The following is an 18,717-nucleotide window of genomic DNA, read 5'->3' on the forward strand; positions in this document are numbered from 1 at the left end:
ATACTGCCTTGGTGCAGCTGACATAACAGTAAGTGCGGGTCATCATTTAAAACTCTTAGTGATGTGTGTACCTGCTCAAACTGCATGGGCATTGATGGTACATTATTCTGTGATTTGCCTATGTGCCAGCTAAATATCTATTTGGGAGGATACATATTCAGTCTGTACACTGTGGACATCCATTTAATCTGTGTATTTGTCTAGTCTATGTAACCAGATGCCTTCTTTTCAGTGACTACAATCAAATGGCTACTGCTGCTCCTCTCTCAGTGACATTTGAATAGCGGCTTGTATATTATATAAGACATGTTCTGGTATGTGTCCATTTCTGAGAGAGATTTCTTTACCAGGGTATCTCATTTTTGGAAATTTTGGTAAACACTGCTCACTGCAGAGGCTGAGTTGTGTATGGTTCTGTAAGGAAGTCAATTACATATCCTAGATGAAGTGGTTTATTTGTTGTCTTTGCTGCTTACCGGCCGACATGATCATTTCTAATGTATTCCTCTATTGTGAAACACATACACTATGTAGAAACGTATTAACATAGGATCACAAAGTTAGTATGTTAACATGTATTTAGCCATTTGTATCATGACTGTAAATAAGGTAAATGCAGTGTCATCAAATATGCAATTCAATATATGCAACTGTCATAGAATGCGTATGACTGCATACCTTATTTGTTCATCCATCCTTATGGTGGAGTTGAGTTTCCTCCTGTAATCTTATCTACAGCTACTAATATTGCATATATTTTGTAATTAGGTGCTGAGTTGGTAACATTTTTTTATATTAGCTTCACATAAAGTGTAATGGTAATGTATACTCCATGTTCATTATCTAAACATTCTTTGTACATATTTGTCATGATGGTATGTAATCTATGTTTTCCTCAACTTATGGTCAAGCTTTGCCTTAGAGAGGTCCAAGTACATTAGTGCTCTATCCTGGTTCACAAGTAAAATAAATAAATGAACTACATACGATATCATTTTACTATCAGCTCTATTAAAACATTTTGTTAATACAACAATCAAAACATTTCATGACACAATAAATTAAAACAGAATCTATAAAGCGTGATATCAAAGAATCAGCTATATAGTTTAGCTCAGTCTAAAGGGGCTCATTCCAGAGTTCTCAGTTTAACTATGAATGAACATTATACAACAGACAATATAAGAAATGAAAGGAATTTGAGGGTCATAAACCCCAATAAGGGTAGTGGGATGGTACTATACAATTCTTTGAACTACATTAGTGATGTGTTTTTCCTGTTATACAACACTGTCACTTATACTGCTTTATCTAAAAATGAGGACAATATAGCTTATTACAGAAAGGACCTCTTCTTGGGGGATTGTTTATTGCAGGGGCGTATTACACCAATTTTAATTTGATTTTTCATTAACACTATTTTTACAAACACTTCCCCCATTATTCTGACCTTACTTGGAATCCCTAAGGTACAGAAGAATATTATGAAACCACCCTTCAGATCGATTGATTAGCCCAGGGTTCCAAAACTTACCATTTTACTGTTGTAATTGACAGATATTGAAAACTGCTTTTTTGGCAAAAAACATGATAAAGGACTCCTAGGTATTCCTAGGCATTCGGAATCCTGGCTTGTGGCAACATAATATGAATTTCCTCACCACTGATGTGGTGAAGCTTTTTTCCAGTATCCCATAAGACACTGGGTTGGATTTTTTCCACAAAGTCCTTGTAGATTGCAACTTTTTGTACACAAACAACATTAAACATTTGGGTGACTTCATGGATTTTGTTTTGAGTAACAACTTCATTTTGAAGGGAAGCTATTTAAACAGGTTAAGGGCATTGCAATGGGTGCAGTGTGTATGCACCAGTCTTTGCTAAATTAGTAATGTTATACTGGGAGACATTTGTTGTTCGTTTCTTAGTATTTCAAACATTGCAAGACATATTTACACTTCTTGGATGACATAGTTATACTGTGGGATGGGTCCAAAATGGAGACTGATAATTTCATGAATTTCATTGGAAATAACACAATTGTTTTAAGTTTCACATATTAGTTTAACTTTAAAAAAATTAATTATTTAGACACTAAAATTTCAAGTGACTCCACATGTAAGTGTTTTATATCCAATATTTATCATAAGCCCACCTTTTCTAATGTGTATCTTCATTTCAGTTGTTGCCACCCATTCACACAAAAAAAAACAAGTTTAGTTAAAGGTCAGTTTGACAGACTTACCAGAATGGTCTCAGAAAAGCAAATATCTTTAGCAGAAAAGTGGAAAAGAGGAAATTTGAATGTATGTTTACGGTCGGGGCTATCCCAAGACTTAAGTGAGATGAAGTCACGCAGGCATGGGGTGACAAATATAAACCCCTATTAAGTATGGGTTTTGAAGTTACAAATTGTCTTGATAACTCTATCACCCTACCTTCAGAGACCAGTAGTAATTATATTGTTTCTATTCCCTTTAGTAGGGGATTAATTCTGCAATACAATTCAGTGTCCTAATCAGTCAAAAATATAGTTAGAAAGCATTTGAATGTTTTAAAGACATCTGATATTTTTGTGGAGACATTGGGACAGGAAGCATTCTTTGTCTATAAAGAAGCAAAAATGTTAAAAACCTCATTGAGGGGGCTCTTATTATGGCCAAGCTGGCAAATCAATAAAGAGTATTAGAAAATGTGGAGCCTGCAATCAGTGCAGATTTATTTATGAGTGTGATAACTTGATATTAAAAAATAATTTAAAGTCATGGGTTTTCCCATGCAAAGGTAATTGTAACACTAAGGGTTTGACTTATCTTAACAAGTGTTTGGAATGCGTAGCTTTTTGTGTGTGTAAAACAGAGCATTCTCTCAGAAAGCACATTTATGAACACAATTATGATCCAAGCCCTTTCTTCCAAACAATTACTAACCCTCCTCTCCGCCCTATTGTGGATGCTAAAGCATCAAAAACATATTGCCTAGCTAGGTATATTGACACCAAACTTAAAGGCATAGTGGAAGAAAGGGCTTGGATTATTAAGGACTCATGGGGTTTCCTAAGTAAGGTACAACCTGATATGTACTACGATGGACTGATTATGGCCACTTTGGATATAAAAGATCTATTTTCAACTATACCACATGATGAAGGGCTGGAATGGTTCTACGAATATTTGAGTAGACATACTGAATTAGGGCACAGTACCATCCTTACCCTCAGGACCTGTATGCAATTAGTTTTAGAAAACAATTTTTTGAGCTATGAAGGGCATATTTTCAGGCAAGCACAAGGGGTGGCCATGGGAGCCTGTTGTGCTCCAGTTTTTGCCAACCTTGTTTTGGCCCACTGGGAGGACGAATACATTATGAATTCCTACTACAGGGATTTGTGGGCTCTCTATGGCCGCTATCTGGATGATATAGTCCTTCTTTGGAAGGGTGGTATGGAAAAATTGGAGGAATTTTTTCACTATATCAACACCACAGACTTCCTTAAATTTACTCTAAACACTGATCAGAACAAACTTAACTTCCTTGATGTCACTATTGTTAAAGATTATGAGAACGAAACATTTTTTTTCCAAAGTGCATCAAAAACCTACTTATTCAAATACATTTTTACATTTTGACAGTTGGCACCCTGTTCACCAGAAAAGGGCAATAGTCAAGTGGCAATTCATCAGAATTGCCAGAATGGTCTCAAATGAACTTGACTTCTATACTGAATGTGATATTCTTAACAACATGTTTATCAGAAGAGGCTACACTTTGGATTTTTTCAAGCCCATTGAAAATGAAGTCAAAATGAAAAGACAAGCAGGTGCCATTGTCAAACTTCTGTTTCATAATGGTGGGATTAGTAGCACCCATACAAATTATAGAATGATGAATAATAGGTTTTCTAGAACCTGCACAATTTCCTTCACTCTTCACTTCTATGACATCAAAAATATAATGGAAAGATTCTGGATGATTTTTATGTTAGACCAGGATGTCAGTAAGATTTTAGGTGAGAAACCTATGTTTGTATACAAGAAAGAGTCTAGTTTTAAATCTCTGTTAGAAAAACCTAGGAAAGGTAACAGGAAAGGTGGCTGTCACAAATGTGGCAGATGTGGACAATGTGCATTTATGTTGGAAAGTGATTCCATTTTTATTAAAAACTGTGGGCTTTTTCTCTAAAGGAGTGGTGTATGTAGCGAAGTGTGAGTCATGCGATGTTTTTTATGTGGGAAAAACAAAAAGGGCATTAAAGCAAAGAATGTATGAGCATTGCTATGATATTAAACGCAAAACATAATAAGAATGCCCTATATAATCATGTGGGAAAATTTCCCACTCACAATTTTAGGTTTTATGCCATTGACCACGCTGATCTAGGACCCCGGGGAGGGCCAGTTGATGAGTATTAGGAGCTTCTGGAACTAAAATGGCAAATTAAACTTAATACAGGTTCAAGTCCAGGTCTAAATGACCATATCAGTATTATGCCGTTGTTGAAACTCAAATCTATGTTTTACATGTAATTTTGTCATGTGCATAATTTGCTGCTGAATTTTAGTATTGCACATACCAGGGTGTTATATACATTTGAGTATGTATTTTAGTTATTTTTTACAGATTTGATGCTTTTAATTGTCATTTGCTTAATTAGTAGGAAGTGACGTTATTTAGTTTTGAAGGATGTGATGTCATGTTATCTGTGCGGGGTTTGGTATTTAAGTTATATGTTTTTTTAAAGTGCTTTATTCTGATGACGTCAGAGTTGCTGACGAAAGCGCTTAATCGTATTTAGTACAATAAACTTGTGTGTGGATTACTTATCTCATGGTGTACTTGGATTTCCTTCTCCACTTTTTTTGCTTCTTGGTTTGTGCTTCGTTTTATATTTATAAACTGTAGGACATAACAAAAATATCCTCCAAAGCAGAGAGAACTGAAGGAATAAGCATAGCTTCTGGAAAATGCAGTTGTAATAAAATAGTATTTTCTGAGGTACTTAGAAATCTCACTGTTTTCCCACTGGAAAAAAATATACATTCTGAAAACAGTGAAGGCATAGCAACTTATGTCTCTTCACACTCCCTAATAGGTTCAAGCTCTTGAATCTCTTTGGGAAAGAGAAATCCCTTTTTCTTTTATGAGAAACAACTTTGAATGAAGGGTCCAGAGTCTGCACTAAACCCTGAGATAAGCCTAATAAATTACTCCTACCTAGGATAATGGACACAGGAGAAAACATATGTTTTTTTTGACAGAAATCTCTGTAGAAACAGACACAAAATGGCCACGAATAAACTCCCAAACGATGCGCATGACTTTATGGCTAAGCACAGACCCTTTCCCCTGCCCCTTGTAGAACTGACAAGTGTGGCTGTCCTTTGTATGACAAGGGCACACCAACAGTCACAGAGGATGTATCTAACCATCAGACCATGGTGGCTGTAGGGACTACACCAGAAGAATCTGACAAAAAAGATGAGTGGTCCAAGGAACCAGCTTTGGCCAAAGCAGAGTCACCTACCTGCAGCAGTGGCAAACTACTAGCCTGCCAGTGGCAAAGGCTGCTTAATTTTTTATGTGGCTGGAAGGAGGTACTACCAAGGAAACAATATGTTGTTCTGTGATCAAATATCCATGACACAGCCCCAAAACAATACCAAATAACCAAATAACAGGGCTGAAGTCGATCAAGAGCTCTAGAGTTCAAACAGAATTTAATAACTCGGAGCATAAAAATAATGTCATCTTTATAACCCGTTTATTAAAATGTAACCCAGTGTCAAGTGATTACCCTGCTGAGTTATTGAGTATCGGTTTTACCACTAATGTGGTACTTACACAGTTTTACTATTTAATATTTATTCATGTTGTTTTACAAAGAATTTAGAGTAATCTATGTATTTCTCTCATTCTTGTCAGTGCATGTTTAATTACAGCATGTGCCTTTCAGAAAGAAAAATGTTTTTAACCAGTTGTAACTTGCTCAATGTTCATTGGTTGTATTATTAACTTATTTTGTATTTAAATGAATATTTGTATGATGTGGTCAGTTCTGATGAAGTCCTTATTGACAAGGACAAAAGCACTCAACTTATTTTTATGCTTTGTGTTATTAAATTCGGTTTGAACTCTAGAGCTCTTGACTGACTTCACCCTTGTTATTTGGTTATTTGGTATTGTTCTATGATCAGGCCAAAACAGGTGTCTGATTCCCAGGGAAGTTTAGCAACAAGAGTCTGTAAAACACATAAAGTGTAAAAAACGAACTTTTTCCCAGGAAAAAAAAACACAAAGTTAAAAGCACTTTAAACACTTACCCCAGCCCCAGAAAGTAAAATAACTACAGTTCCTCCACAGAAAAGTTAGTTTTAAACAACTTTTAACAGCATTTTTGAACACAAAACTAAGAGTGATACTCCCATTTAAAAGTGTACAAGAGTCACATGACGGTGAATAAAAACACTTCCCTGGCTGAAAAGTTAAATTTGTTCAGAAAAAAAGTATGTTTTCTGTGATGAAAAGAAAAGTTCAAACATTTTTTTTCAAATTTATCTGCCCAGCAACGGAAAAGGACTAACAGAATAGTGGCAGGAAAGCTCTCAAGGGCTTATGTCTCTTCACACTCCCTAATAGGTTCAAGCTCTTGAATCTCTTTGAGAAAGAGAAATCCCTTTTTCTTTTATGAGAAACAACTTTGAATGAAGGGTCCAGAGTCTGCACTAAACCCTGAGATAAGCCTAATAAATTACTCCTACCTAGGATAATGGACACAGGAGAAAACATATGTTTTTTTTGACAGAAATCTCTGTAGAAACAGACACAAAATGGCCATGAATAAACTCCCAAACGATGCGCATGACTTTATGGCTAAGCACAGACCCTTTCCCCTGCCCCTTGTAGGACTGACAAGTGTGGCTGTCCTTTGTATGACAAGGGCACACCAACAGTCACAGAGGATGTATCTAACCATCAGACCATGGTGGCTGTAGGGACTACACCAGAAGAATCTGACAAAAAAGATGAGTGGTCCAAGGAACCAGCTTTGGCCAAAGCAGAGTCACCTACCTGCAGCAGTGGCAAACTACTAGCCTGCCAGTGGCAAAGGCTGCTTAATTTTTTATGTGGCTGGAAGGAGGTACTACCAAGGAAACAATATGTTGTTCTGTGATCAAATATCCATGACACAGCCCCAAAACAATACCAAATAACCAAATAACAGGGCTGAAGTCGATCAAGAGCTCTAGAGTTCAAACAGAATTTAATAACTCGGAGCATAAAAATAATGTCATCTTTATAACCCGTTTATTAAAATGTAACCCAGTGTCAAGTGATTACCCTGCTGAGTTATTGAGTATCGGTTTTACCACTAATGTGGTACTTACACAGTTTTACTATTTAATATTTATTCATGTTGTTTTACAAAGAATTTAGAGTAATCTATGTATTTCTCTCATTCTTGTCAGTGCATGTTTAATTACAGCATGTGTCTTTCAGAAAGAAAAATGTTTTTAACCAGTTGTAACTTGCTCAATGTTCATTGGTTGTATTATTAACTTATTTTGTATTTAAATGAATATTTGTATGATGTGGTCAGTTCTGATGAAGTCCTTATTGACAAGGACAAAAGCACTCAACTTATTTTTATGCTTTGTGTTATTAAATTCGGTTTGAACTCTAGAGCTCTTGACTGACTTCACCCTTGTTATTTGGTTATTTGGTATTGTTCTATGATCAGGCCAAAACAGGTGTCTGATTCCCAGGGAAGTTTAGCAACAAGAGTCTGTAAAACACATAAAGTGTAAAAAACGAACTTTTTCCCAGGAAAAAAAAACACAAAGTTAAAAGCACTTTAAACACTTACCCCAGCCCCAGAAAGTAAAATAACTACAGTTCCTCCACAGAAAAGTTAGTTTTAAACAACTTTTAACAGCATTTTTGAACACAAAACTAAGAGTGATACTCCCATTTAAAAGTGTACAAGAGTCACATGACAGTGAATAAAAACACTTCCCTGGCTGAAAAGTTAAATTTGTTCAGAAAAAAAGTGTGTTTTCTGTGATGAAAAGAAAAGTTCAAACATTTTTTTTCAAATGTATCTGCCCAGCAACGGAAAAGGACTAACATAATAGTGGCAGGAAAGCTCTCAAGGGCTTGGCATCCAAACCAGACTTTTACTCAACTCAACTCAAGCTAATTGCTTAGACATGTAGAAGATGCCTTGAAGCTTTAGAAGCTGTCCAGATGTTGCTACTGCAGAAATTATTATAACCATCTAGTATTTATTTTTATAGGTATTGCCTGTATTATACTCCCAGGTTGCTTTATTCATTCCTCTGTTTTTTTTTTCTTTTTTGTTTCTGTATAGATGCACCACCAAACAATTATGGTTATCTCCATATCTGGACATTTCACTTCATCACTTGTATAATTCTCAAAAATTAGAGTTCATGTAAGTTGAATTTAATTAGTTTAATAACAGTAAACTAGGGGCTTTGAGTTTAACGTAAAATTTTATGCATAAATCAAAACACAAGTGTAAACAGGAAAATAATCTCAATATACAAATCCTAGTTAAACTTGCAGTTCAGAATGGAAGTCTCAGCCTATATCATCTATCTTTATATTTCCACTAAAAAATATTGTATACATTGTCAACCACTAGAAGTAATAGACAAGAGAAGGCAGAAACAACACGAATATAACTTGAATCTTGATAGCAATAATAACCTTGTGTCTGGGGTCAAAATCCCTTAAACATTCTTCTCACATAAAATGCCATGCGTATATTCTAAAGATATAAGGCAGATTCATTCTATTACTAAACTGAACTTCAGCAACTTGCTGAGAATACATGTACCCTAACTCTGCAGGTGAAAAAACAATAAAACTTTAACAGATCAAAGTCTGGAATTCTGTTACATGACTTCCATAATCTGTCATGGGACTTCTCTTTATTGGTCATCTAAGTTACATATAACTTAAGGGTGCGTGCTTATAATACATCTAGGTTCAGGTCTATATTAGATAAATAAAAGTTTATCTTACCGAACGCTGACATTATCGAAAATCCCGGAACTCGAAACTGTACCCCCGCTAAATATATATTCCAACTCCGAGATCGCACTACAGTGAGGAAAGGGCAAATATTCCCATCTTCACTGTACGGCGATCTCACAGTTCCGGTTTCGGGTTCTGGGATTTTCGCTCATGTTAGCGCTCGGTAAGATAAACTTTCGTTTATCTAATATAGACCCCTAGGTTCTACTCTCCAGGCGTTGGACTATTGCAGGTCAGGTCTTTTTCTAGTGATCACTTTTTAGGCAACATTTCATAAGTAAAGTTTTTCACTCCCATATTCAGGCAATTTCCAAGTAATTTTGTGCTGGTACAGCTTGTGTTTATGTCAGTATATCTAACTTGGTGTTTTGTGAAATTCCTTATGAAATCCTGCTTTAATAATTAGCAGTAACATTACAATTATTTATCTCATTTACCTTGTAAAGTGATTTTTTCACTGAGAATTCATTTCATGAACTCTCATGACTCAGAAATGGGAATGCGAGGCAACTGTGGGTGACTTACAACAGAAGAGTTTTCTTACTAAAGTAAAAAAAAAAGGTACATGATCAGAAATCATATTTTACAATGGTTAGTCTCTTCAACATTTAAATTTTCTGTTATGCTAAACTGTCATTTTCAATATTTATTGTTCTTTTTTTAGTATTTGTTATCCAGTTGTCTAATATAGCATTTTAAATATTGATCCCAGTGCAAGTTGCCACGGAAACAACAATGACGCTCACATAAAACACAGCTCAATAGCTCAGGTTATGACTTAGGTATACTCAGCAAAGTTAAAAGTAATGACCAAGGTGACTGCAAAGGCAGAAAGCTAAGGTGTTTTGATTAATTGGATTCGTCTTCTAGGCATAGTTTTATAATTCCTTTGGTGTAATATGTTTCATCAGTTTAGATTCAAAAAGAATTGATCTTTCCTCTGAGGCTTTTTTTTCCTCTGAGATAAGCTGTGGTGCATCTGTATCATGGAAGTCTATAGCCTCTAGTTCAACATTAAAAGTAAAAGTCATCTTCATGTAATGACTTGACCTTTCTAAAATTGTTATTTTCAAGCAGTGTTCACAAGGAGCATGCAAATCTGTTTCATGGCTGCCTTTTAAATAGTATTTATTTTGATTTTTTCATGTAAAAAAATACCCTTGGAAGAACATGGCATATGTCATATGCGCACGTGCGCGCGCACACACACACACACACACACACACACACACACACACACACACACACACACACACACACATACACACATACACACTTTGCTGGTCATGCAATTAGGAACATCCTTGGGCACTTCTGACCAAAAACCTGGGCAACAGATGCAAGTGTACATACAATACAGCAAGCACTCATGCCATATTCAAATGAATAGCAAAGAAAAAGAAAAAAAAGAACAGGAATATTTAAGACAGTCAGCAGAAATCAGGACTGAACCCCAGACTAAAGAAACATGATTCAGCAATCTTAACATCTTACTGCTAAAAATAATATACACATACACACACACACACACACACACACACACACACACACACACACACACACACACACACATGTGCGCGCACATGTTTGCCACTTGTTCCTTCTTTTGCAAGGTAATTTGTAAGTGGCAGTGATTTCCTACAAAAAAAAAACATTGAAATGGCAAATGTCTAGAGTTTTTGAGATTTATAAAAACAACAAAAAAAATCCCAGGTTTCATATAACAGTTGAATCAAACAATATTTTTCAGATGAAGAACTTTAATATTATATGACACAACAAAAAATAACTCACATTCTATAAAAGTGATCTTTTATTTTTGCAGTGCACCAGTTACACACATGGTTTAGCCTAAAAAAAAATTTTTCCATAAAAACATATCTCACAGTATCTAAAAGTTGGCAGTCCTACATACATGCACAGACGTACACTCGTGTGCATACAATTCCACACTTATATGTGTAATATATAATGCATTTTATATATATATATATATATATATATATATATATATATATATACATATATACATAAAATCAGACAAACAGGAGTAAAAGCAGAACGTGCCGCCATAAACTCTGTGAACCAGAAGTCAGAAAAACTGCTCTGTTATTCTTAGAAGCACATTTGACTCAATAAACTGCTTTATGAATTAGAAGCATTTTGGAAGTACAGGCCCAGATACAAAAATGCTAGGAGTACAGCAGTAAGGAAAAGGGCATGCTTTAATTAGAACTCAACCAGACCCTCAATATCATCCAGTGTAGCTGCTTTACTAGTAAGCTATTTAAATGTCAGAACTGGTGAAGGCTTTTGAAGTTTTGTTTTTCAATCTCTTAAATTTGCATTTCATGCACACAAGCAGATCAGTGAGAACAGATGAAGTGTGAATACACATTTATTTTATATGTATTGCCATTATTAATCATTTAACTATTTAGTTTTTATCAGGTAAATGAGCTATTTTTCAATCACACCCCACCAAGGCTCACTACATAGTACATTATGCTTTAAAGGGAGCCTTTGTCATGAATGAAAAATTGTCTGATGACCAAGCCACTAATTTGGTAAATGAAAATAGTTAAAAAGGTAAATAAAATAACATAATATATATTGAGAAAGAGAAAGAAATAGAAGGATATATATATTATATCTGTCTATCTAGCTATCCATCTATACCAGTAGCTGAGAAGTATTAGAAACATAAACCACAAAACATTACTGAAAATGAATGACTTATGTAGAATCATCCACAGCCAACAGTTAAGAAGTAGATGCAAGAAAACCAGATATACTAGTCACAGAAAAAATGGTCAAAAGTATCATTAATTATTGAAATAGCTACTCCTATTTATTACAGTGCCCTGACTGCGGTGGTGGTGCTGTGGTAGCGTTGTCGCCTCACAGTAAGACGTTGTCCTGTTCGATTCTCAGCTAGAGCATCTTTTGTGTGGAGACATGCGTGAATGGGCGTACCTTCGTTGAAGGTTGTGTGTCAGGGCCAGTAACTCGGCATGTAAAAATCTACTGCCAATCAATAGCGGACCGGAGTTCCGCTGTGGCGACCCCTAACCGGGAAAAGCTAAAAGACACAACATTTATTACAGTGCCCTGCATACTGAGAGACACAAAGTCATAAATTACCAAAGTATCCAAGCAGAAACTAGAGCAATATGGGTTAGATACTCAGATAGTTCCAATAGCAGTAAGAGAAGCAGGGCTAATAAAAAATACTTTTTTAAGATCATTTAAATATTTTACCAGTATAAATATACTTATGTAGAAAATGTTTTTGTTTTGTTTTTTTTTCCAAATATTTGGTGTTTCTAATACTATGACAGAAATGGACCCCATTCCTAAGTCAAAGTATGATTAAAGTTCATGAAATTACCATTGTTTCAATCTTTGATGTCAGCAAAAAGTACTCTTCTCCGCACCCGCAATGTGCACAGTAATCACTCCTTCTGCAATTCTTATGGGGTTATATGGATTGGTAACATACCTAAATACAATTAATGATTTTTTTTTATAAGACCCATTGTTCCTACTACTATTGGAACTGTCTGGGTATTTTTCTTCCACATTGCTCTTGTTTCTGCCTACAGATCCTGATATTTTATGACTTTGTGTCTCTCTGTATGCAATACACTGTAGTCACTGGGTGTAGTGATTTCAATGATTAATGCTACTTTTGTTTTCTTTTCTTGGACCACTATATCTGGTTTTCTAGCATCTCTCATTTGAACTGTTGGTAATGAGTGATCCCATGTGATATAAACTTCATCATTTTCTATGCTGCTTTGTGCCTCATGTTTCCAGTGTTTTTCAGCCACTTCAATACCATAATGTTTGCACAATCCCCAGTGCAACAGTCTTGCCACATTATTATGCCTTTCAGTATACAGTCCTTCTGCTATTAGTATGTCACAACCACCAACAAGAGGTGTGAATGTTTCCAATTCAGTTTTACAAAACCTACATTTGTCTGTTTCTCCAAAATGTTCAATGGACTTTGTAAACCAGTGAGTACATAGCCCACTGTCTTGGGCTGCCAATATTAACCTTTCATCTTTTGGTTTGAATTCACCTCTCCTTAACTATTCCTGTGTTCGTTCCTAGTCAACATGAGGTTCTTACAGAAATTTTCTATACTTGCAACTATACTTATGCTTTTTTCCACATGTCTTGCCTTCTCATCTGATCCTTCACCTTGTATTGTTTCTTTTGTTTTTTTGGCACATTCTGTTGTCTGATTTTTATCTAATTCTGGTTTGATGTCCATTCCTGCTTGACACAATATGCTTCTGCTAAATTAAGCAGAGAAGTCATCTTAGATTTATTCTCCTCATATTTCAAAACTTTCACTAGATTTGGGTCTTGTGAGGTCAGTAGATATGTATAAAGTCCCACAAATGCAGATCTATATATGTAATCAATTTCAAGGAGACCCATCCCTCCTTCAGAACTGGGAATATATAATCTTGGTATACACTGATTTTTATAAATTATTTGGTGGGCATGAAGCATCCTTCTTGTTTTCCTATCTAATCTATCCAACACAGTTTAGGGTCAGTCAATCACTCCAAAACTGTGAGTTAGGATAGGAAGAGCAAATTGGCTTATAGCTTGGATTTTGTTCCTAGATGTCAACACTGTTTTCAGAATTAAAGTATTTTAAAGTATTCCTTACTAAGTTTTATTCGCATTTGTTCATGTTTTATTGTTGATCCTTCATCAATTTCCAAATATGTATACACTCCCTCTTGCTCAAGTTCTTTTATATCACATTCTTGTCCCAAACTGATGTTTTCCTGGGCCTGCAGTTTTCCTGCTTTAAAGATTTCTTTCACACATTTATCAAGACCAAATGAATGTTTAAAATGGGGTTGGTGATGATGATGAAGATGATGATTTAAATATGCTACTGATACATGTAAACCTGTATGAACTGCAGAGGAAGAGAATTCCGGGTACATTTTTGATACTGACAAGAGTACTTAGAAAACATAAGAGAATGAAACAATACCCTGGCTCAGGAGAGGGCTCTTTTCCAAGTATGGTAACCCAAAGTATTTGGAGAAATTAAATAAGGAAGAAAAAAATGGTACTAGAATTACATTTTTGGAAGGATTTCGATATTGGGGTAATTGTAAATCAGAAATGCTATTTTATCTTGCAGTTAGATAATTTCTTTAGGAGTGTACATCAGTGAAGCAAGCTCACATGTTTTTATAAGCATGTAAGACATGCATAAAAGTTCATTTTTCAATTCTTTTTACAGAGTGTGAAAAGCCTACTGACACAATGGGTCATATACCAAAGGGTCTGTATAATACTGAAGACAGCCCATGCAGTTTAAACAGCTCAGCAATATAGATTCATAGGTTCATAGGTGGGTACTAGGCTATCGGGCCAAGGACCTAAGTTAGCCTAGCCAACAAGGTTACCTGGCTTATGCCACCCAAGAAAGTTAATTTCCTGTGCCCCTGTCAAGCAGAGCCACAGAAGGGATCCCCAGGGTGTATTTCCTATTTCCCATCCACTCATCAAGATTTTCTTGAAGAGTGCTAATGAGGAACTTTGCTTGACATAGATGGGTAGCTTGTTCCAGAGTATAGGAAGTTTCTGGGAAAGGAATCTATCCTTCCAGCATATCCTGTTTATTGTGGTGACAAGGTTTAGGTCCTTAGAGCATGTAGCTCATAGGGATTGGGATTTCTTAAGGTGTAACATGTCCAACAGCTCTGGGTTTAACATAGCTTTATATGTTAGGCAGAGATCTCCTCGGAGTAGGCTATATGCTACAGAGTAAAGCTGGAGTTTTTTGAGATGGTCAGTGTAGGGCATTTGTTTGAGGCCAGTAATCCACTTTGTGAGGTACTTCTGTGGCCTTTCCAGCTGCAGCAGATATCTTGTGAGGTACATTCCAAAAGGGGCGTTGTACTCTCTAATTGATCTAATGAGTGCCAATTAGAGGGGAACAATGACCTCTTTTTTCCTGGATAAGAACCCTTCTGTGATGAGGTGTGCCACATAGAAGGATTTCCTGACTACTGTGGTGATGTGATTATCAAAGGAGAGACTACTGTCCACCTGGGTCCCAAGGTCTCTTATCATACATTCAGTGTTAAATAGACTGCCGTTTATGTGGTAGTTCATGGGTACAGAGTTTTTCCAAAGGGGATGACAATGCACTTTTTGACATTGAGGTTAAGGCCATGCCTCTGACACCAGGGATCTGTCTCAGTGAGGCCCTTCTGTAGGATGTCCACATCATTTGGGACTCGACTATGGCTCCTAGTTTGCAGTCATCTGTGAATTTCATTAGCCAGAGGCCTTCTGTGTTAGCCTGTACTTCAGAGAAGTAGATACAAAACAGGAGAGATCCCAGGACTGAACCCTGTGGTACTCCACTTGTCACTGATTTGAAGTCAGATTTGGAGGCTGCAACTTTTACAATGTGGGTTCTGTCATTGAGCCAGTAAGCAACTCATCTTGTAATATAGGGATTTATACCTACTTTAGTGAGTTTAGCTATAATTCCAGAATGGGGGATGGTGTTGAAAGCCTTGGCAAGGTCAAGATAGGCTATGTGAACCACCTTACCCTCGTCTACGGCTTTGGTGACTGCCTCAAAGAAGTCGATCAGGTTCAGAAGGCATGATCTGCCTTTCACAAACCTGAACTGGGTGGGGTTCAGAGTTTGGAGGTTACCAATGTCTTTGTTTATGAGTTCCATGATGATACTTCCATGGCCTTGCAGACCAGGCTAGTCAGGCTAATAGGGCGATAGTTCCCAGGATCAGTGGTGCCTCCCCCCTTTGTGGAGTGGGATAACTGTTGCTATGCGCCAATTCAGTGGGCACAAGGCCTGATGTGAGACTATGATTGAACATGGTGCTTAGGTGGAGAGCCAGCTAGTTCTGAAGTTCGTGTAAAACACAGCCCGGGATGTTGTCTCGTCCCACAGATGCTGTGTTTTTGGTTTTAGAGAGTGCAGCTTTTACCTGCATATATGTGATTACAGGGACTCTGCATTCTTCCTGTATAGATATGGGCCCTTTAGGGATGAGAGGGGGGTAAAGTTAGCACTGAATCTATCTGCCAGGATGTTGGCAATATCAGTTGGTTCTGTAATCTTCATGCCGTTGTGCTGTAACTCAGAGCAGATCTGGGTGTTGCCATTGAGATTCTTGACATAGCTATAGAATGCTTTGTGGTTGCCCTTAGAATCAGTGGTGATTTTGTTTTCGTAGATAACTTAGGAGGATCTTATAAGGAATCTCAGCATCTTACTGAGACTGACCAGGGAGCTCCTCCACTCATGGGATTTTACTCACTTTTGCAACAGTTTCTTCCTTCTGTTGTAGAGTTTGTTTATGGCAGGGGACCACCAAATTGGCTTCCTTTTTTGGAGGATAGTGTCTTGGTTCTATTTGGGATAGCACGAACCATGCCCTCATGTAAGTGCTTATAGAGTGCATTTGTGCAGGATTTAGCAGTCGTAACTGCATTGGCAATTCTCGAACCCAGGACCCTGCACACCATAGCCAAAGTGATTTACCACTAAGCCATCCACTAAACAACTCAGAATCCATAAGAAGATAAATTGCATGTGAAGTAAGTTTTCTCAACTCTGCCAGATCAAGTAATAGTAGTGATATCCACAGCACCCGATAACAATATCCTTGCTGTGACAGACATCAGAAGTAGTAGCCTCAGGAAGGTGAACTATATCAGCAAAGGTCAACACATTTACTAAAGAACAAAGCTGAGTATCAAAACCAAGTTACCAATATATCCCCACTGATTGTAAGTGTCACAGTCCTAAGAAGTTCACAGCTTTCTTCAACTATGGACATGGATCTGGCCAAAACATAAACTGATACACATCAACCCAAGAAGGTCACATAGCAATAGTATGTTAACCTTGCCATTACATAACCTGTAGCCTGGCCAGGTACATGTGGTGTGCCCCCCCCCCCCGTAGCAGGGTGGCAGGAAAATAGAAATAGAGTTGGTTTGAAAGGAGAGGAGCGCACAAAAGTAATGTCATGGAGGAATATTTAAGAGGAATGTGTCAGGATACCACAGGTAATTGCTTTTTTGGAAGGTAAGCCACTGTTTTTTTTTTGTTCTTTTTAACATCTTTACTAAACTATGTCAAACATACATTTATCTAAAAGAAAAAAACATATTAACTTGTTCCCATTTATATATATTATCCATCACATATGTGCTTTTGTATAACTATCATCAATCCAACATTACACAAACTGCTCAATTCCAGCCTACCCATAAGCTTCACATCTTCCCTGGTACATTATTCAGCATGTATTCCCATAATTTCCATGTTTCTATGTCATTTGCTCTTACCCTTTTCTAAAGATCCCCCTTCCAATTATTTTATTTCTGTTACAGTAATCAGTACTTCAAATACAGTTGGTTTAGACTTTGATTTCCATTTTCTAATAATTGCTTTTTTGACATTCACCAGAAAATTTAACAAGGCCTTACTATGTCTTGGCAATTCAGACCCTTTGTTCTTACTCAAAAGGATCATTTACTTAGTTACAAACATTTGCTCACCCAATATTTCTGACATAGTACTCTGTAGGGAATTTTTAAAGTCTGCCAACTCATTACACTTCCAAAACATATGCTCCCAGTTCCTTGCTTCTTCCCCTCCATGCCTCCAACATTTGCCATCTACCAGAGGAAAAATGATTTTGGAGTTTGCTTGGGGTATAAAAATACCTATGCAAACTATTCCAAGCAAAAATAATATTCTAGACTTTGTTGCATACTTGGTAGCAATATGTATGCCTTTCAATTGTTCCCTTGTAAATTGCTTATCTCTCTTCCCAATCTTTTCTAACCTCCTTTGATTGATTCCTATAGTTATTGTGCAATATTTTATTTGCACTACTAATTATCATTTTTTACAACAGCTTCTGTTCCAGAATTAACTAAAATGTCTACCAGAGCAAATCTTTAACTTAGGATTCCTCAGTCCCTTTCCCTTTGCATTTACTCTATCAATCCATTTTAGGGAAGACAACCTCTAGCCTGCAATCCAAATGTCTTCTTAACCACTTCCTATTCTATTGCCTTTCCCTCTCTAATTATTTTCTCTCAATATTTTGGTTCCTATGCTATTTTCTTCCAATAAATTCCAACCCCACCTTGCCTATTCTCTGTACCCCTAAATGCTGTCATCCCTATTGGCAAAATCTTCTTTCTCCATTCTCATTTTGGCTTAGTTCTATGAATGCTTTCTACTACTAAATGAATATAGTATTCCATATGGCTGTTGTTATTCTTCTTAAGGGTCTGCATCCAAAAATCCCACTCTCTCCTTCCATCTTAAGTTTCTCCCCAGTTTCATCATCATCAGCACCCTTTCCACTTTGAACTACAGCTTTCTTCTTATGTCATGTATATGAGCCTTAATTCTGTCCCTTCAAATTAGGTAACCCTAAACCACCCTGTCTTGTATGAATGGTAAACGTATCCATCTTGACTATTGCTCATTTCCTCTCCCAGGTAAATTCCTTCACTTCTTTCTTAATTATTGTCCGTAACTTCACCTATATGAGGAATATGCTTGACCTGTATATAAAACTAAAGGGGCTAAAAACATTTTCACTGCTTGTA

This window comes from Protopterus annectens, chromosome 5.part0, assembly GCF_019279795.1.
Source record: "Protopterus annectens isolate FY-2018-M chromosome 5.part0, PAN1.0, whole genome shotgun sequence".
NCBI classification, from domain to species: domain Eukaryota; kingdom Metazoa; phylum Chordata; order Ceratodontiformes; family Protopteridae; genus Protopterus; species Protopterus annectens.